Source organism: Diachasmimorpha longicaudata, chromosome 2, assembly GCF_034640455.1.
Source record: "Diachasmimorpha longicaudata isolate KC_UGA_2023 chromosome 2, iyDiaLong2, whole genome shotgun sequence".
Classification (NCBI taxonomy): Eukaryota; Metazoa; Arthropoda; class Insecta; order Hymenoptera; family Braconidae; genus Diachasmimorpha; species Diachasmimorpha longicaudata.
In genome coordinates, this window is record NC_087226.1 from 8,757,979 (window position 1) to 8,779,842 (window position 21,864).

General features: G+C 36.8%; 1 protein-coding gene across 3 annotated transcripts in view; it reads left to right on the forward strand.

The window, feature by feature from the left end:
* Positions 1–21,864, forward strand: part of LOC135172693 (uncharacterized) — a 67,176-nt gene that overhangs the window by 40,211 nt on the left and 5,101 nt on the right. Inside the window, exon 1 of one of the 3 annotated variants that reach the window (XM_064138957.1) lies at positions 1,498–1,809. The exons of 1 other annotated variant lie outside the window; for it this stretch is intronic. The gene's annotated coding sequence lies outside the window, so the exon portion shown is untranslated. Of the gene's footprint in view, positions 1–1,497; positions 1,810–13,016; positions 13,290–21,864 lie in introns of those variants that run through there. One more of the 3 variants, XM_064138956.1, reaches the window with a different exon arrangement.

Below are 21,864 nucleotides of genomic sequence, written 5' to 3' on the forward strand. Positions count from 1 at the left end.
GGAATTGGCTTTTCCTATTTCGTCATATTTTTTAGACCTGAGAATCCTGATGAATAATGGAACACCTCCAGATGAGATATCTATCGTTTTGGAAATGAAAACAAAAGTCGCATTCTTGCTTCATCCGTCAGAATCAAAATTAGAATTATGTCCGAATATTCACGATTTGAAGAAACAGGAACAGAAATATTCTCGGAATGAACGAAACCCGATGAATCATTCATCATCTCAACAGGAGATTGTTATCTGTTTGAATGAACTCGACTCTCAATTATCATTTCATTCATTTATTTATTCGTTATCAGCAAAATTAGAATTAGATGTCAATGGAATTGACGTTTTCGTGTGTCACAGTAGTCCGTGAATCTCATTAATATCATTAAATTTTCGACGATGAACTAACAAATTACATCAAAATTTCAGTAAAATATCCCACACAATTTTGTCCCCTTCTGCACGCGAAAATTCGCAGCTCAATCGATTTTACAATTTTCACGTAAGTGAATCACAATTGAACGACTCATGTCTGTGTCATATGCAGACAGTTTGGCGCGCTTTGATATGTGATGATTATTCGATAACTATCGCTCACACGGCAGCTGTTGAGCCAACAGCATTTCGTAGAGCGATAAAAATGTCTATGACGATGCTTAACCGCCTACTGAGAAATGTCAATTTTTTTTCACCGGCTAGTTACCGTGTATGGGACACAAAGAGTCATACGAGGAAATGAATTCACAGGTTGTAACAGGGTTATTTGCATTAAATTAATCAATTCCGGGATACGATCAGTGGCCCGACAGTAATAATGTGCGGGAGTGACAATTACAGAGAATTCTACGTGAGGGGGTTATTAAATTTCTGCCATTGTTTCTTTATTTTTAATGCAGGAATTTTTATTGTTATAAACTTCAAGGATTTACTAGTCCACGATAATGATTTTTCTAATTAAATGTTCAATGACTCAGTACTCTGTTGCAAAAACATTTATTAACATCATTTGTTCAGTTTCCTATTGATTTATTAGCTATTATTCAATTAACTACGCAAACAATTAATTTATTTTTCATTTTCACTCATTCTTGTAGAACACGAGGCATTCCCTTCATCAACTTCAGTTTTACACATTGCCAGTCATTAAAGTTCAATCAATTCGTCAGAGTACAATTAATGTTTTTTATTGACGCTTTCAAATTTATAATTTTCACCTATTGTGATTAATTTGCCTACCGGTCAAGCTTGATTGTTTAATAATGACGGTTCAGTGATTAATACTTATTGTGGAAGACAAGAAATTTCTCAGAAAAATTAAATAATTCATTTTGTAAAGTGTATGCCGCGATTTTTTCAATTTTCGCATCGTTTCACTAAATTAATCCACTGGCATAATCCCGAAATCATAATCCCATGATTTGAAATTCCCGCTGAGACTAAATACCACCCTCTACCGGCCCGCCATGGTACCACGCCACTCACGGGTTATTCTGCGAAGTCGTCAGTGTCTCGGGACGCGGTGGGTATTCGATAAGGCTTATCACAGGCGATTGAACTCCAGTTCACTAAACTTTTCGAAAATCCCCACAGACACCTCGGATCTACGTGTATAATACCTCTGTCCAGTGAAATTCCTCAAAATCGTGAATTTTCGGGTTTTTTTGTCGTTCATAACCAGAACACCCGCGATTTCATTGTCAGTGTTAGTCGCCCCAATCATGTGCCAGTGATCAGGATTATTCCGGAGATTAGTGTAAGCCGATGGATGGAAACACGAGGGCTTGAGTCTTCCAGGGAATCTACTCATTCCTTAAGGTAAATACCTTACAACTCGTTAAGTTAAATAGACTCCATTAATTGTTTGAAAAAGTGAGTCAAGGTTTATGGAGTAAATGACTCGCTGGAATGTTAAATTTACGCTCGAAAACGTTACGCAACATTTTAATTTGGGGGTTAAAAATATCTACCACCTTCGCCCTTCGTCGTCAGCCGATTATCAATATTTTATCAACTGTTGTTCATCTTTGAGAAGAGTAGGGGTGAGGAGGTTTAGAGAAATGATGCCCACTGATTAATTGTCATTGAATATCTCCGAATCCGAGACAAATTCCAACATTTCTCTTAAAATCTTTATTATTTTTCTTGATTCTCTGGACAATAAGAGTTATTATTAAAAAATCATTATCTACCATAGAATCGTAGAAGTTGTGTTCGACGCTATGGATTGTGTTTACATGAGTTCACATTTATTGCCATTTAACGTTAAAAAATTGAATCGACCTCGGTGTTTTACTAGTTGTCATTGTCAATGGGAGTTGTGATCTTCATGTGTGGGTTTGTTGATTGATGATTGGCCAGGCGGAACGAACAGCTGATTGTGCGACTACTATGAATTACTACAGACGTACGTCTCCGGGGGTAATGAAACCCGAGAGGGAATGATTAACCAAAATGTATCTAGGAAAAATGTAATTGATAAAGTACCAGAGGCAGTATATGAAAGAGACATTAAATTATTTAATTCAGAAAATGAACTCTTTTAAGCGGAATGACACTCTTCATTCGGATTTTTTCTCTTCCCATGAATAATACTTTCTGTGGGAAATTTGTTTATTAAATTGTTTTTAATAATCCTAATATTTATTTCATTCTGTTACTTATAGTATCGTACACCCTTCCGTATTTACGAATTTAACTTTTTCCACCCTTCGGGATTTGTTCCCCCGCGGCCATCCATCCAATGATCATGCTCAGTACTTCTTAAGCTTTTCACAGTTAAAACGATCTAGGTTTTAAATCACATTATTTTTCATTTAAAGCTCATTTTTATTGATGTGTACTTTCAGCTATTTAAATATTTTCAAAACAGGTATTAAAAATTGCTATTTTATTGTCCGGTCATTTTTTTAACTGTGATTGCCTGAGGCGCTTCCTGCCCATTTATCCATAATTTTTTTTTAAACAAAATAATGAAGTCTCATTTATTTTAATGATGATTTATTCCGAAATATGAATTTTACTTCAGCCTTTTCATTCGTTTTCTGAAACCAAAATCTTAAACACAATCGAACAAGTATTCAGTTGATTTAATCTTTCCTTACAAACATAATTTCATGAGTCAATTAACAATGTAAATCTTGCCTTATTTTACGCATTGGAAGCAATGTGGGACACCTCACAATCACTGAAACATCAAACTCTCAAGACCCTCGTCAACGACTCTGTGGAAATGCGAAAATAATTGAACAACAAGTTCTACAAAGTTGATTCATTTTGCGAAATAACGTTAACGCAGTTTTTTCATCAGAAAGGTTGATGAGATATTATTAGAGATGAAATTAATGAATGTTAGAGGGAGAGACTCTCACGTAGGCGGCCTCCACACAGTGTTCTAAGAAGTAATCGTAAATTACATATCCATGGTAATTACACGGTTATACGATGTAACAACACGTATTACTCGCGATCTCGTCATACGTAGTGCTTCTCTCGCTGTCGTTACTCCTTCGCTCTCCGTCGATCCAATTTCATGTAATTGAATGAATTTCGAAGCTGTTATTTCACTCGCGATATTTATTTATACGTTCTCTGTTGAATTTCCAGATTGTCAATTATTCAGATGTCTCAATATTGACTGGAAGGTATTTTTATGCGGGCTGAGATGAAGGCGACAGGAGTTATAAATAAAATCAGCCTAAAATAATTTGGGAGTGTGAAACACGTGGGCTGTGGGAAACTATTCTTAAGATTTGGACTAAGTGATGTGGAAGGGAAATCAACTTGTGGTGATGACTTTCACGATTGAATTTTCGTCAACAATTTCTTTGGCTTATTCATTGAGCTGGATTTTTTGGCCTGAAACATAATTATTATTTTCTATTGGTTACTGATTTTTATTAATCAATATCCACTGGAGAACTGCAAAAAATCAGTTTTCTTTTCGTGTCCGATTAACTCTTGTCGAATTGATTTTATTTGTATGGAAAATTCATGGGTAGTTCCCCCAGGAATATGTCCATAATCCTCGATAATACTTTGAAACAAATTATTTCAGCCCGAGCATTGAAAAAAAAAGTTCTTTACTCCATCAAAAATGTAACGACTCCCTACATAGTCGCCATGAATTAATGGTTCTGCGGTATTGAACTGTGGGAGATGCAGACAGTGAGACACCCACGCTTGATTCTACACCATAGAAAGCGTAGTGAGTTATGTCTATATGCATATAGGGACAAAGGTCGACGAACTGCTCGCACTATAAATATTCAGCCTGCTACTTCTCCAGCAAAGACGAGAAAAGAAGAAAGCAATGCTCATCCTGTTGGCTATTCCATGAGAGAATGCTATTTCATGGATTGTTCAGTCCATCCAGTTGAAGTTAAAAAATCGTGTCAACCAGGCATCCATTTATCATCAGATTTTTTCATTAAAAAAATACGTGTCCAATATTTGTTGTTTGACTTTCATATCCTGCATTGAAACAATGTCATGTAAAACCACGAGTGCATACATCAGTAGAAAAACCATCCATCACGTAATTTTTTCCCAGCGAGAACAAAAACCTCGAGTGACATGAGATCTCAATATCAAAGAACGTGAAAAAAGGGGAGAAAAAAATGTCGAGAAACATGATAGGACATCACTGTCGATTACTCGAGACACTGACAGTCCACTCAGACCTCGGATCGACTTGTCCCGGGGAATTTGAATGGGTAGGACCCTCGGGCTCCGTTAAAATCACTCCGAGGAGATGAACGAAAATGGAGAAAAAAAAAAGAGAAAAGGTGGATCGAGTTTCGATCGATAGATGCGGGAACGAGGATCATATTTCTGGAAGTAAAAGCAAGTCTGGGATGAGATGTGGCGCATTTACACACTGCAGGGGGAATAAAGCAAAATCTCCATTCGCTGAAGATTACGGGGGCAAAACCTTCCAGGAATCATCAGCGTTTTGCCAACTCCCCAAAATCTTTCAGTATTTCAAACTACAGATCTCATCGCTAGACACAAATAAAAAGGTTTAGGGCGGGATTGCAGAATTAATTTCGTCGTCTTATATTTTCGTCCTTTTTCTTGTGTATTTTTTCAATTTTATTGAGTCATCATTTTTTAATGTCGGTGAGTGAAGATTTAGCTGACAATTCTCGTAATTTAATTTTTCTCATGACTGGAATGGAAAATTTTATTCTATAACTACCATCGCACCGAAGCCATTTATCCAGAGCATTGAAAGGTCATTTTGTAGAGGTAATTTCAAAATCTCCAGATCATAATTACTGAGTGGAACGACATTAGCAGATGAATATTTTACGTCCTCCCACTTCTTCGGAACTATTTCTCCACCAATAAAGTGGCACGTACTGATTATTTTTCATAAAAAAAAAACTTTCCAATTTCCTCGAAGTCACGACGTGTAACCACGTCAGTCATTCAACATGGGGTAAAATTGTCATTTTTTATTCTCTTCCTCTCCATTTTCATACGACCCATACGATAGGGTTTAGCAAACGGGGTGGGCGGTTTGGATTCTGGGAATCTCCTCTCTACGTCGAATCGATCGATCCATACGTAGATCCACATTGTCTCTGTAAGGGTGAATAACACATTCTCGCCTGAAATAATACGGTATAGTGGATAAAAGTCTGTCCGTGTGTTGAGCGCATCGCCGTGACTCTTGCACGAGTGCATTTTGCTTCCAGGAACAACGCCTCGACGGCTCTTCGTTGGGATTGTTGGCGGCTGCATAGGCGTGGCCGGTACAACTCCAAGAGGGCTACCTCCAAGACAGATCCAATCTCTACTCTTTTATGTTCATCCATCTCTGTTACACCATTTTTTAAAACGAAGAATCTGTGGTGAGGGCGTCCAGCCTCTCTTTCACCCCAGGCATTTATTTTTCTCCATTTATTTTCGGTCTGTCTCCGCTATCTCGATTTCGAAGCGAATACCTCACGGCTAGAAAACGATAACCCAAACGTTTACATCGGCTACCGAATTTTTTTTTCACCGTTCTGGTCGACAATATATTGTCGTTGCTGCGGTTAATACTCTAGACTTGAAGATTTTTTATCTCCGACTTTGTCTATTTATTTACGTGAGAAAGATTTCTCGATTATTGGATTATTTCTTTGAGATAATCAATTACGAGATTTTTGCAATTTACGGAAATCTATTTCTTTTTATTCACGAAAAACTTGACATACTTTTGCACCATTACTGTCCACAATTTGAGTGGACATTTAAACATTTTAAATTTATCTCATGCAGAAGTGCCTTTCGTGACAGAATGTTACAAATATCTGAAAAACGAAGAGTGCTAAGACCATTTGTCAAAAAATATTGTTTCTATCTCGTAGACTGCTTTAAAAAACACCCTCGACAAATTTGATGGATCTCGTCATTCTGGAAATATCTGCAGAGTACACTAGTGAGTGAATAAAATTTACTAATTTCCTGTAGACAATAATTTGTGAAAAGAATCGGGGGAGTTTTGCTATAAATCAATCAAGATGTTCGTGAAAGAGGTCCAGGAAAAAGTCTTGCAAAATTTACAATATCTCAGGAATGAAGGCTCTTAAGAAAATTTATCAAAGAACATTCTCGGCGTGTCTTGAAATTCTCTAATAAAATCATTCTTTGATAACTTTATTGAATAGTTTATGCGAGGAATTTTATCATTTTTCATTACCGCTTGTAAAATAATGTTGTCCGACAGTGCATTCCCCGAAAAAAAAGATCCGATAAAAATGTCAATAAGAGAATTCCGTGAAAAATCTATAGATTTTACCCAGACAAGGCCCAGGTAAATACATTTCTCCTAACCCATTTGAAGTTTACTCTGTTCGAAACTGAGTTTACTCAGTGCCTATGGGTTATCCTTTGAATTTTAGTACATCCCGAAAAGATTACATTCCATATAGCGTATATGGCTGGAGTGAGAGCTGACCACATTGGCCTGGCTCTGTCTCGGGTTTGCTAAAGTATTACCTTTGCGGCCAAACGGTATACAACACGCGCCGTTGGCTCATGGCCCATTCCGAGAAACTTTTATGGCACCCAGACAATGGGTGAGCTTGCAATAATTCGGGGAGAGCGATGGGAAGATTTTAATGCGATTCAGCTAACGCAGTTTCTCTTAACTGAAGCACGATCATTACTCTAATGGCAGGGGAAGCGAATGGCGTACAAATTAAGTTGATTTTGATGCCAAATAATTAATTTGAACTATCAGACGGAAATTACAATGAATTCGGAGGTTGAATAGGCGATAAGAATGATAAATCAAATTGTTTCCTTCATTTAGAATCAGCTATTTATCGATAGATGATAAACTGGCAAATTGATGAGAAATTTTTGTTTTTAATTTTTACACGGATCCGTTGATCCTGACCCCTTGTAGAAAAAAATGTGAAGACGCTCGTCTCTCTTCGCTGACGAAATTCTCAAAAAAATTACTACGACGATCCAGAAAAATTCAAATAAAAAATTGTTGTCACTGAGTCGTAATATCACTCTTTGTCGAGTGAAATTAACATTCAATTTATTCGTGAGGAATCATTCAACCAGAATTTTTTTACATTTGAATGACCTCGTATTTGAATTTCTCCAGCGCAGTCACGTGAAAAATCGATTGAGTTTAATAAAGCATCATCTCCCACGAGCCTTTGCGAATTCCACAAGAGAGTTTGACGTTTATTGAATTTCCCAACGATTACTCCGGGGATTGAGGCTTTTACATTATTTTATCGGTGAGAGCAGTTCAATAATGCCGAATGGTTAAACCGGCAGGGATCCTATTTATATTTTAAGTAAAGAAATGCTGAAAAAGAGAATTTGAAGGTAGAAAAATATTCGTCTATTTTTTGTCGTTATTACAAAAGTTTGAAAATGTTTTTACAACGTGAAAAGTGATTTTATGAGCTATTGTTATCTGTTGAATATTTTTTATCAATTTTACTGAGCGAAAAAAACGGTAATGCTCGCGGCAGAGAGACCTACTGTTACATTCCGGGAAAGTTTTACGATAAGGTCGTAGTGTCTAAATTACAGTTACATTTTAGGACCAGTTCCCGATGATTTAGGAGGTGTCAGACAATTTATGACACGTGAATCACTACTCCGCAGATAAATATTACGTGCCTGTGAGTTTGTGGGGTAGAGTATTTTCTGGAAAAAAATATGGGAATTCTGACGTAACGGAGGGAATAATTTGGGCGCATAATATTGCCGGACCCTCATCAAGTAATTAACTATGCTTCACGAGAATTCTCTTTTTATTTATGACAACAGAACATGCAATTCCGCCATTTGCATCTTAGATTCGCCAATTGAAGGCTATAATTAAATTTCACGTCCGTTGAAAAAATTCATTATATTTATTTTTCAGTGGAAACATGTATATTTCAAATATTTACAGTTCTTATCTCTTACTTCCAATCATTGATTATTTAATTATCTCCTATCATTGTTGCTGCATCCCTCTGGCTGTTCCCAAATTTTGGGAACAGTCTCTTAAGGTATTCAGCAACGTGGGAAAAAATCATCACGAAATTAGTTTCATTTTTGAATATCCTATTCGTCCGATTATCGTTAATCTTGTCTCCAGAGACAAAAAAAAATTCCCGGCTTTGAGAAGCGAACACCTGGAATCCAAAACTCCCAGCCAGCAGTCAGCATTCCATTGTCTCCTTGTTTCTCATAAGTATACGTCCCACCATGAATACATTCACCCGCCTCCCACCTCGTGTTTTCTTACCAGACCCTCTGATTCTCCCTATCTCGATAGTGAAAACGTACGAGTAAATCGAGCACACACGTCAACTCCATTGAATTCTCCCCCCCAGAAAGAGGAAAAAAAAGGGGGATCACGAGTGGTTATGGGAGAAAGGTGGAGATGCAGACGAGCAGATGGTGCACGCTGGTAACCAAATGTCCAGTCCAAATGGCTTCATGTTCGTAACGTATTTTCATTTTTGAGAAACACTTTTTCCCCAGAAACTCAATTATCCAGCGGTTCCAGGATTGAGGAATATTAACCATTATTACATTTTTATTATTGTATTCGAGTCATTCATTCAGGATGAATGGGAATGAACTTACTTTACATTTATTTGTTAGTTTTAACTCTTACAAACTTGACCATTGAATAAATAATAACTTTACTTAAATCACCTATTTAGATGGTAGGGAAAACCGGTAAAAACATCAATTGCTTATCAATTATTTGGAAAGAAGTCTATCAATCTAGTTTATCGAAGATTTTTAAATTGTTTTTCAATTATCCAATATCGAGTTTTAATGGGTGATCTTTAAAGTTTAAGTAGCAAATTAGTTGCTGAGTATCCGGAAGCTTACGATAATATAAAGTTTTTAAAAAATCCTGGGACGTTCGACAGTAGAAGTGGAAAAGCACTTCGTGGGGAAGACATACCCAGCCCACGTTCGCGAATATTCTTAAAGTTGAAGAGGTGAATTTATTAGCACCATAAGAAGACAGACTCTTGCGGTTTTTAAATTTCAATGTGGTTTCCCCTTAATCGGAAAAAAATGTACGCGTGACCCGTCTGGAAAGTAAAAGGTCTCTCTTATTCTTGGTATATGGTATCGATTTTTCATTTAGACACTCGCGTCAATTAACATACTTCTTGGTACTTCCTGGCGCTTCCTAGAACATTTACGATTAGGGGGCCTCTGCCATTGGAATTATCTCACGAGCCAATCGGACACGGAAGCAACTGCCTGTCGACCTTGAGGAAACAGGGAAAATGTGGGTCACTGGCAGTCTTATTCAGATTTTTTTTTATGGCGTTTCGAGGCTGAAGCGTTTTAGGAATTCTTCGAATTTTTTCCCCATTAGGGCTTCGGGGAATTGTCGGTTAATTTATTGTTAATGTGAAATTCTAATTCAGCTGGATTTGTACGTTTTCAGGAGTTTCAATCACAAAACTAGTGCTCGTTATTGGTTTTTATAGTTTCATTGTATCACTAGGCAGACTTGAAGGGTTTTAATCATGATTTTTCCAACGTTTCGTTCTAGCAGAGGAATAGGAAGCAATTATTTTTCCGATAAGAACAATAATCAATTTATAACAGTTGACTATAACTATGGAAAACATTTCTTAGAAAATTATTTTTCATTGAGTAGATGTTGTAGTTGTTTCTAATTCTGAAAATATAAATATAAAATGCTTTTCCTGAATGGTGTTTCCAAGTTGAAGTGTTTTAGGAATTCTTCGATTTTTTTATTAGGCCTTCTGAGAAGCGGTGATTGAGTCACCTTTAATGAAAAATTTTAATTGACGTGAAGTTGAAATGGGAGAAGTGGAATAAAAAAATTGTGGGCGATTAGTTTTTATAGTTTGGTGGAATTACCGCACAGACTTGAAGGTTTTCAATCAAATTTTCGAAATACAGAAATTGGGAGATTTAATTGGAGGGTAAATCAACAAAATATTTTTTCAAAAGTGATTGATAGTGAATTTTCTCATGTGCTCTATTTATATGAAAGAACTTCCTCTCCTTGGAAAATTGCTATTTCCATTTTCAATTCACTGTAGCATGATTTATGGTGGAGTTACAGGAAAAATAGGGACTTCACAATTTACAATGTATTTATAAAAATTCTTCATTCTTTCAAAACCTCAACATGTTAAAGTTGAAGACATAAAAGGTTTGCCAATCTGAACTCAAATTGGAACGAAGTGAAAGCTCGACGTTTATCTGCGTATATGGAGAACAATTTCAACACAAAAAGCAAAAATCCTGGAATCTGTGCAGCCGTTCACTTCCTCATTTTGATCGGCAGGTTCATCACATCATTGGATAAATTCCATGACCAAGTGTCTCAATTGAGACGTTGGAAATTTCCTATTCCTCTCGTTTATTCACTCGTAAAACAGTCGCGATGTCGCGAAAAAATTGAAATTTACCGATCATTTCCTGAACTTTTCACTATAAAAAATACCTATACCAACTTGTTTCATCTGCAACCAACCTCATGTTTACCCCCGCCCCCAAGAAGTCAGCTAGAAGCTGGATTCTTACGGTTACTGATCACGAAGTTGATCTATACTTAGAATCGAACGAGAATACGTGGGTTAGTTACGCGCAGACCGAGAGCTCCAACTCTTTTTCGTTGATTTTATATTTTCTTTTTTTAACATTCCTCTTGCGCCCCCCGCTCTTCGGTTTTTTTTGCCAACACCAGACCACGATTCTCCACCGATCGAGAAATACCAGGAGACGTTTCTCTCCGCAAACGTTAACTTTCGCTCCCCTGAAAATTGTTGGGACTCTTTTTTCTATGAAAAGAGAGTGGAAAATTAGGTATTTACATATAGACATTTTCATGAATCTGTACAGTTAAATTGTACATATGTTTTCACATTTGCATCGCTGGAGGGAAGACTGTGTTATTTATCGCATCATATTCGCGATTGATTGTGGATGCGGAAGCGGAAAAGGAACGCAGTCGTTTAAAACATTTAGTAATTATTTATTATTCTTCTTGCATGCATCAAATTTCGTCAACTATTTTCTGATTACGTGTATTCTGAGGCACATGAATTTTTTGCGAGCTACGTAAACAATAGTTTTATTACTGGATGTACGTAAAAACATTGGAATGAAATCTATAAACAATTTGCTTTATATTCTTAACAAAGTATCAGTGTCGTTTGTTGATAAACAACAGTTCTCTTTCTTCAAATTTATTCATCTTTTTTAGTTAGCCCATAAATATAAATTTTCTCGTGTCCACTAAACAATATTCCTATTGTCAAAAGCTGAAAGCAATAAACCTGCTTGACAGTACCTCTTTGTATAATACTGTAAAATGAAATTCCGCTGTCGTAAACAACTTCTGACGTTTTAATTGGAGTCTGGAATCACTCTTCGTGGTACTACGTCGCACTTATTAAATTATCGTAGCATAATGGTATACAAAGGATCTAGAAACTAGAATATTCAGACTAAATGTGCGGACGTAGCTTAACGTTTTTAATCGATTTATTAGTGAATATAAACAATATTTTCAGTAAGGTGCCAACCAGGACATGTGAAGACAAAAAAATATCCACTTGTTGCTCAATAGAATCAGTATGACATGAATAAACATAAAAATATTTCTCAGTACTCCGGGGCATCTGCAGTCCGTCAGACTAGATATTAAGATTGTTCTGGGCTGTTGTAGAGAATGAACGATTTTTTAAGATCCTTTTAATCTTCGAAACTTGAAAAATCACCAATTATTCACACAAAAAAGGTGTTACGCGTGTGCGTGCGAGAAAGTGGATCGTTGCGCACTAATAACACCATACAATACTCCAAAGTACGTGTCCATTTAATAATAAATAAATAAATGTATTACAAGTCTTCCAGATGGAACGAATGGATTTAAAAAATACGTTCAAATACAATGGAAATTTGTTTAAATTCCAGATTAACAGGTGTCTAAATATCTTTTTCTCCGAAGTATCGTATCCCATTTTTATCGCGACGTGTGGAAAGTGGGTTTTCATTTTATGCACCAGTGAAAGTGATGATAAATATTTTTTCACATAACGCCCGTTGACAGAGATTGACGCACCCTACACTCAAAATAACAAAAATATGTTTTTTTTTTCTATATTACCAATTCTGAAAATTGACTTATCTCTCCCAAAAACGACAGGACTATCTCCATCCCTCGTATCCGCCGGAAGTCGTCATTATCACTTTCCAGTTATATCCTCCCCCCCAGGCCCTTCTTCCTCCGGGCAAATACTGCACATAGTCTCCTCCAATTAACCCAAGGAATCCACTTTTACGTCACAACCTTTTTCGTCGACTCGGCTTTCCCCTCTTTTCCGTGAGCATTTCCCGATGCCGTTTTCTGTCCCCCATCACCTGCGTCAATTCCCTTGTATACAAACTCCCTTACACAAGCGTATCTTTTCCACGATGTCCCCCACCTCGTGATGTTCCCCCTCCGCGGACCATCACTCCCCACTCTGGGGTAGCTACAAGGAGTCCGTTGTGCGCCGCCAGCCGAGAAATTACGGATTCATTCACTCGAGGCGAGTCAGAGGCGTCAGTCGGCGTACAATTTCCCGCCGACTCTCAATTTTAAACGTCAGAGTAGAGAATTTAATAATCTGTGTAAATAACACTAGTGAACAATTATTCGTGCATTGAGCCGAGTTGTGTGAATTAAATTGATGGAATTGTATTGTATATGCTTCAAGTGCTGTGAACATTCGCATGGGATTAATTAACACGGGATTTTAATGACGACAGATAGTGTTTCGAGAATTTAGGTGAGTTGACATCTCGATATAACAGGGTATTTAATAGGTACATGATGAAGTTAATCGTTTTAATTGTTAACTGGTAATGTTTCCTCTTGATTTATTGTCATTTGTTCAAGGGGAAATGAATAACATTAATCTGATTTGATAAGATCGAGTGCTTTCACTTTTTTTTATTCTCGCATTTTGCAATGTCAATTGTTTAATTCAATTGTCTCGGTTTATTGAAATTCTCGACGATGTGTGTCTTCAGTTGTCGTTTCAGGGACTCCCGAGAAGGGACTTTCTCTGTCCTGGAAAATGAAACGTCCGCGCAAGATTCCCTGAATTTCAACTCCCCCACCCTCTGGACATTCACAAAACCAAATGCCGTGTCCTCTTCCATCTTTATCGTTCGGAATTCGTTTCTCAGTTCATTTTTTTTTTCTTCGCTCTCTCTCGTTTCTCTTCTTTAGTCGGTGGAGTCGGCAGTCACCGAGCATCTCGAAGAAAAGAGGCTCCCTCCGCATTCCGGTGAACTCAGGGGAGAGCGAATCAGGGGTATTGGAGTTTTGTAGAACAATATTTTCGCGGTTGTTTTTGCACGAAGCGATTCTTTGATTACTCCGGAAATTTCAGAGCGATTGGTCGAGAGAATTGCAATTTCGAGATTTGAAGTTTCTGAACAATACAGGCGTTTTTTTTTCATTATCGATATCATCATTTGGATTAAGGAAAAATGTGAACTCAAATTTTCTGAGTGTTTGCCCTCCAACTACCTTCGGAATGTTTAAGTTTTGGAAAAAATTTCAGCACGAATTTTTTGCGGATTTCAACTATTGCAAAAAATGTTTCCTTATCAATTTTATTATCTTACTTCAGTTCTGAGGGATATTTCAAATACATGAGGAGCAAAAATCATGAAAGTGAATTTTCTCGTTTTACAACTTCGCGAATCATTTCTGTCTACCTATGTTCCTCATTAGCAGGTTTACGAGAAAATATTTAAAAAAGTTTTTTGCTGAGAATTCCTAGAGCGAAAAAAATTTCTGAATAATTTTGCAATGTTTACACAATTATTCGATTCTTTTATGCGAGGGGATTTTTTTTTCATTCGACCTGAAATATTGAGGCAATGGATTAGGTTTTTCATAGAGTTTTTAAAGCTTCAAAAACTGGCGAATTATCAGAGGGTATTTTTCAATTGTACGAGAATGATTGATAGAGATTCGAGTACAATCTTAACATTTCAAGCACTTTAGTTCTTATGAATGAATCAAGAGCCTACTCTTATCGTCAATATCTCTAAATGAAACGATCCGATGTGAGTGAGTCATGTGTAATTTGGAAGACTGAAAAATTATCGTGAAAATGATCAAAAAAATTGAGACGCTGAGTGACAATTACGGAAGCTCCATTTCAGTCCGAATGATTGTAATAAAAAAAGATGTCATTTATCAATGATTCATGAGGCAGTGATATTAAAATTTCAATTATTTTACAAGTGATTTGCTTTAACCAATTATCGAGAGCCTTTATAAAATCGTCAAGGCTGTCAATTGTAAAATTCAATCATTCAATTTTTAAATGATAAAAAGAATAATAGTCTGTGCTAAATGAAAGGAAATGCCAATCTCTACATGTATTTGCAGGAAATAATAGAGACGTAATAATCATTGACAGACCAGCTGAATTACAGACAATCCCTATTCATAATTTTTTTCATTGAATCGCGTGAGAAAAGCTTCCGAGAATTCGTACGTAATCAGCATCATCCAAATAACGTTTTGCAACATTTTAGTTTTTTCTTAAAGACTTCTTGGAAGCTTTTTTGTTATGAAGTGGATTTCTGAGAATATTTTGAGCGTAAATAAATTTATAAAAATTATTTTAAGATTTCTTACTATTAAAAGATTGAATTCAATTGTACGGGAACTTGCAACACAATTTCTTGTTCAATAATTTTCAATATTGTATCAATTTGTCAAAAATAACCCTTCCAAATTTTCTCGACCTGGAAAATGTTTCTTAACGATTCGACGGTGAGATTAAAATTGAAATCTTGGTGTGATCCTTCAGCTATTGGTCTATTAACTCTAGTTTTGTTCAGAATTCATTCAAAATATTTTTCAAACACGAATAAATTATCCAAGGACCTCAACTAGTTGTAGAAACCCTCAATTTATATACCTTTCCCCTCGGTTTCGCACGATAATTGGCAAGTCGAGGGATACAGGTAGCTGGGACTTAACAGAATCGAAATAAAATAAAACTTGCAAAGATGAAGAGAGAGGGAGAGAGACAATAACTGGATGCGTAGATTTTTATTTCCCTTCTTCTTCCCCCTTCAATACACAGCACAGGCTACTAATATCCTCAAGTTTTTTCGTTGGCCCCTGAGGGCCTGAAAATGGCCTTTACGTATGTCGAAGGGACAGACGGCAACGGGGCCGAGAGAAATCCGGCTCCTGCAGCTGGGCCACTTCTTTTCATTTCTTTGAGAAACCTCTCCCGGGGCGCAACTGCAGCCCAACAACTGCAACTATACATCGAAACCCTGGGATTGTTCCGCTGAACTTTTAATGCCCGAATACTCTCCAGCCGGCTTCTCTTTTGTCCTGTATTTTTTCCCCCTTCCTCCACTGTCGGCCCTTCGCGGAAATCGACGGAGTCTTTATTTTCGGGAAATTCGAGGGGACCGACTTCAAAACAGGCGGAAGTGATTAAAGGATTTTTATTCGAAGAGTTTAAAGGTGATGATTGTTTGGGTTCAACGAGAAAATTGATGGGACATGTAGTTGGGATGATTTTTTACAAAATCTTTCCCTATAATTATTTCTGTAATTAGTGGGTTTAGGAAGAAATGTCAAAATTATTTTTCGTAGAGAATTTTACGAGCTTTAAAAAAATGTTTAGACGAAAAATCGAGAATTCATCTCAATTTCAACATTAAAGTGAATTTTTTCGTTTTACAACTCTCTAATCACCTTCATTATTTTTAACGAAATGTCGAATATTCTCCCAAAATGCCCCTGAAAACCTTTCACATACGTCTCGCCATCCTCGTTTACCCGGACGATAATCAACATGCCTCGCATTTCGAAATTGAAAATCATTACTGCATTCCTCGCTAATGCAAACTGTTGTTTGCACGCTCGGAGGCCCCGTTACATTGAGGGAGAGTGGAAGCACATAAACGATAAACATCAGGTCTTGCATCTCCACTGGAGAATAAAAAAAATAAACTCCTTTCCGACTCACCTCCAGCTACCTTTATACGGATAAAACTGGGTCCTATGTACTTCAAGTGTCTTGCATGCTAGTTGGTCGAAGCATTGGGTGAGGTTAGTTATGGTAATGGGAGATATCGGACTTTTCCCGGAGCCGCTCAGCTCCGAGAAACGGTCCAGGTAGTGCTTAGACCTTCGGTCCAGTCCTTTCAGGGAAAAGTCGTGTTTATTTTAGGTCCTCAGGGACTCCAGAAATGTCCGAATCATGTTTAACAATTTTTACGGGTGGTTTTCGAAGTCTTTGTGTGCTATATTGCGAGTAGATTTATAAAGTAGACTTTTTTAATTGGGAATATCTGGGGGGTAAATTTTTCGAAGAAAAATAAATAACAGAAAAATTACACTCTATCGGTGCCTGTTATTTAGCATTAAAAATAGCCACTTATTCATCCTTTCGTTTCTTGACCACTTTAGTTATGTTTCAAAAACGAATGTCAAGAGACACTTTCCTTTTGTTGCATCGTGTCGGCACTAATTCTATTTTCTCATCCATGATTTCTCCCTTCTATTTGTGTTGTAAGTGGTGTACAGTAGCTCGGGCTCGGGGAATTCCGGATGAATTGGATCGTTACGTTAATTTCGAAATGGCTGCGTATTTGCCGGTTGGGGCTTTTCCCCGTATCAATAGACCGCAATTTGATTCCATTTCCCTATTGGTGGTATAATTGCATTCTTGTATTTCCACGAACAACCGGCGTTTCACGAGAAACCCATTCCTTATTTCCGGTTTAGATAGAAGCCCTGGTGGTGATTGGAGGATGGAGACTTCAATTTGGTGTTTTCGTGGCTGACTGATTTCAGGTTCTGGAGAAGGCACCGGGATTTTTGTGACGCCCTATTAAATTTTGAAATGAGATTTTTAGGGAATTCTAGATCATAGAAATGAGTCCCATAATGGTCCTCAATAAATCCAATAATTTTTACCCACATCTTTCTCACTAAAATCGATCTTCCAGGTATATGATAAAGTTCCTGGAGCTATTGAGTTTATCGGAGAATTAGGTAGCACCTCTTTGTTGTTTTATTGCCTATAAAGGTTTTCTTGCAAAAATTACGTCAACTCATGTTGATCTTCGCGATATTTCATAAAATCTAAGGCCGAAAAAATCATGGAATTGCATTTTTTCGTTTATAAATTATCTCGAGATTTCGGAGTAAGTGTTGAAATGCCATTTGGAAGGGGATTACAGGAGTTACAAAAAAGCATTCAGACTAAAAAATTACTATGTCGCATTGAATCTGAGATATTCACTAAAAATCGAAGACAAATCATTCAGGAACGTAAATAGTCTCGTTTTACAACTTCACAGATGATTTCCACCTAATAATTTCTATGATTAGTAGGTTTAACGGAAAATAGCAAGACACCTTTTTGTAGAGACTTTAAAGAAGAGCAAAAAATTTGTTAACAAAAATGCCGCTATCTCCCTTCAATCCCGAGATAGGGACCAAAAACTAGCGGCAAAAAATTCATGAAATTGAATTCTTTTATTTTACGACTTCAACCGTTTCTCTTTAATTATCTCGATAATGATTGGCTCAGGAGAAACTATCATTTGAAGCTAGTTCTTATAGACAATTTCATCACTTACAAAAAAAGTAGAATTACTTTTCCCTGTAAAATCATTCATTCCTAGGATAATTGCATAATTAATCATCACCCAGTGGAAAACGGTATTTTCCCTCTTTTGTCTGTCACTTCGACACAGAATTGTTCTCTGCCATTGACTGACAATATTTTTCATTTACAAGCGCGACTTTGTTGCGGATGTAGTGCTTCTACTCGTTGGTTGTTGTAATGCTGAGAATCACAGTGTACGATCGAAGCCGAGAAATGAATATTTATTGGGGTCGCCCTCGGCTTCTTCCCTCCGGGTTCATGTCTCAGACTGGCTTCTACATGTACCTCCGTTCATTTCCGGGTATCATGAAGTGTAGGTGAGATGCATAACTGCGGGTGAAAGCACTCTTACTCCATCCTCCCGCCTCCTTCAGGTCCCTCTTTTGTCATTAAGAATAATTACATTTTCGCCAGATAATTGAAATATCTAGAAACAAAAATCTCTCAACATTTGCCTACAAATTCAGTAGATGTGTAAAGATTTGTAAAATGTTTTATCAAACAAATCTTCGCCATCTCAACTCACCGGATAAAATCATCTCAATTAATTTTAATATGTTAATGTGCCTTGTCCACGCAACCGCGAACGATATTTCCATTAAATTTAACTATTGCAATATGTCAGCTACCCAAACATTTCACTCGTCTCAATTCACTTATCTCTCGGTGTATCCCACAAATGCTAATGAATTTTGAAATGTAAATGAACTGTTTGTAATACATTGAAGACAATATTGTACTACATCAGTGTGAAAGACGTTTTTATGAGATGTGGGCGATTTCTGGGATATACCTAACGACCAAAGTTCTTGTTTCACGAAATATTTATGGCGTCCGTTAGGACTGTGACACCAGGAGAAACACTTTAAACAGTAGGCACTAATGTATAAATGGGGGGGGGGGAGGAGGAGGAAGAGAAGTGAGGGTGAGCAGCAGTGGACTGTACTCTCGCGGTGTCCACGTGTCATCCGGTTGATGATTTATTATTCCAGCCATCGAGGTATTTTTTTTTATCTTCTGGGGATCGTAAAATTCCTCATTCGAGAATGAGAATTTCTAACGTGTTTTTCTTATTTCCCAGAATTTGTATTAATTCGTTGAATATTTAGGGAAAGAATGTTTGCATTGACGTGACGTTTGATTAACTTTTTTTTAATTCAACTTGAAGATTATGAATAAAATAATTATTAGATTGAATGGGGATGTGATTTTGGAATATTTTCTCTAATATCAATCGTGTGTCCTCTGGGAAGATAATAAAATCCACTATTATTTATTGTCATTTATTAGTCAAAACGATTTAATATTTGTGTGAGTGTACAATAGAAAGTAAATCTTGCTTAATTTTCTAATAAATCCTGATTAGCAGTTGTGGTGCTCCCATTTCTCTCAGAAATGTTCATTTTATGGTATGGGTTACCCCATCAAACCGCAAATTACATTTCTTCCCATAAAAAATTAAATTTTCGAAAAATGGATAAATATGCCCAATTTAGTTATTTTTCGTTCTACTGTAATTGCAGCAGCTGTGTCTCAAAACCGATTTACTTCCCATAAAAATCATAAACCCATCCTTATTCGGTATAAAATAGCAGCAAATCCAACACTAGTGCAATACTCATGTTATTCACGTATGCCCCACTCACATACAAGAGATTTTAATCCAAGAACAGACGTATAAACGAGGGCTTGGCCTTCTGGCATTGCGACACACACGCGTCCAACGTTTTCTCAGTTTGCGTTACAACTCATATACCTATACAACATTCAAGTGCGAAATGAACGAGCGCACGAACTCGCTTTCGCGGAAATTCGCCTTCGGGCTACTCTACAAATACTATGAAAACTATATACTTGAAGCACACGTGCCGGACAACAGTCACATACGTAACTCTGATTTCCGTTCTTGTAGTCCAACATTTTCAATCGTTTCAACGATTATCGTAATCGAATTTATAAGATGAGACGTCATAGTTGTTCTCTAATCAATCGGCAAATTCTTTCATTCTGATTATCAGGGTCTTTACATTCGTTCAGTTCTCGGAAGTGCGTTTGTTTAAGAAAATTGTACTTTTTTATTGTCATAGGTAGAAGTATTAACACTAACTCTCATGATTTCTACTGCAGCTTAATGTCATAACGAGGTTAAAGATTTTTATTTGCGAAGAGATTGCGATCTTTGGGGAGTTCATAAAAACGGAAATGAAAAATTGCTAGATCGGATTTCTTTCGTTGGGTTTTAAATGATGAGAGTGGGTCAAGGATTTTCACAATTTGTATGCAATGAATCTCAAGTGAAGAAGTCAGGAATTGTGGGTGCTGGAATGAGCACGGGAAATTACTAATCGAATCGAGTTTTGACAGTATTTTTTAGATATTTAGGAGCTTAAAACTAAAATCCGATTTTTCCGAACGGTCAGTCACTCCGGAAATATTTTGCTTTTTGGTGAACGGTCTAATAAAATTGGAGTAATTTTTTCATCTGTCAAAACTATTATGTTTCCTTTTAAGCTTAATACTTTCAAAGACAAATCCAGATTTATCCAGGTAAATCCAAGTACGTGGAAAACCGAAAATAAGCTCCAACAATCAGTAATTAAGGCACACCTGTAGCACCCATCCACAAAATTCCCGGAATAATTACCTTGTCCGTTTCCCCCTCAACACTTCTCTTTCAAAGACCCCCTCCAGAATAGTAACAAGAATATACCACACAGCAGTAGTTCCCATAATCCCGCGGTAATGACTTTTTATCCTTCGCTCATGATGAAATTAAGGATTATGATTATTAAATTTCTGAGAACTGCGATGAGCGTCAATGTGGGAGTTACATTCACATTTGTAGGACGAAAAAAAAAATAAAGGCGAAAAAAATAACAGACAACAACTGATTGAAGAGAAACGGAGAGGATAATTACGTTGTTGATGGGACCTTTTGCGGCCCAAGTGAGGACTCTTCACTTCAATAGATACATTCCCAGAATTAATGTCAAGGGGTGACAGGGTTTTAGATATGTGAATTATCGTGAATTGCTGCGTTACTCTTTCACTTCTATATCTCTCCTCTTATTTTCGCTCGTCAGTGACAAGTTTCTAGGAATTTGTGAGTTTGCAACATTTCCGCCTTCGCATAATTGTAATTACAATGATTATTATCATTACAATTGTTATTAAGGATATCCAAGTACTTCATCTAGCTTTTCTCGCATTAAATGATTGTCTACTTCTGCAGCTAAACAGAACTTTCATTTCACTCGAAGATATTTTGTAGTAATTTTTTCTGCGAAAGACTGAATGGCTAGTGTGGTCTGTACCAAACTGCAACATATTTGGATATTCTGAAAATACTCTTCTTCATTTAACTGGCATAACAAATATTTGAAGTGATGTCAAATGTTGAACGATTCTCATTAATTGAGGTAGTGATAACGGGAATGATAGTGATCGCAATAAGAAAGTTCATTGGCATTCTATTCACTTCGTCATCACCAAGAGAATAAAGAATATTGTTGAATGTCATTATTTGCTCTTTACGACCTTATTTATATGGACAAAAATAACATCTCTGTGATTACGATTAGCGAGAACTTGAAGTGATTAGATTTCTCACTATCGCCATCGATATTTAGATATACTCTCTGATGTTTTCTTCATGTTCAATTGTTAGAAATAATTGTTAGAAATGCTATACTTG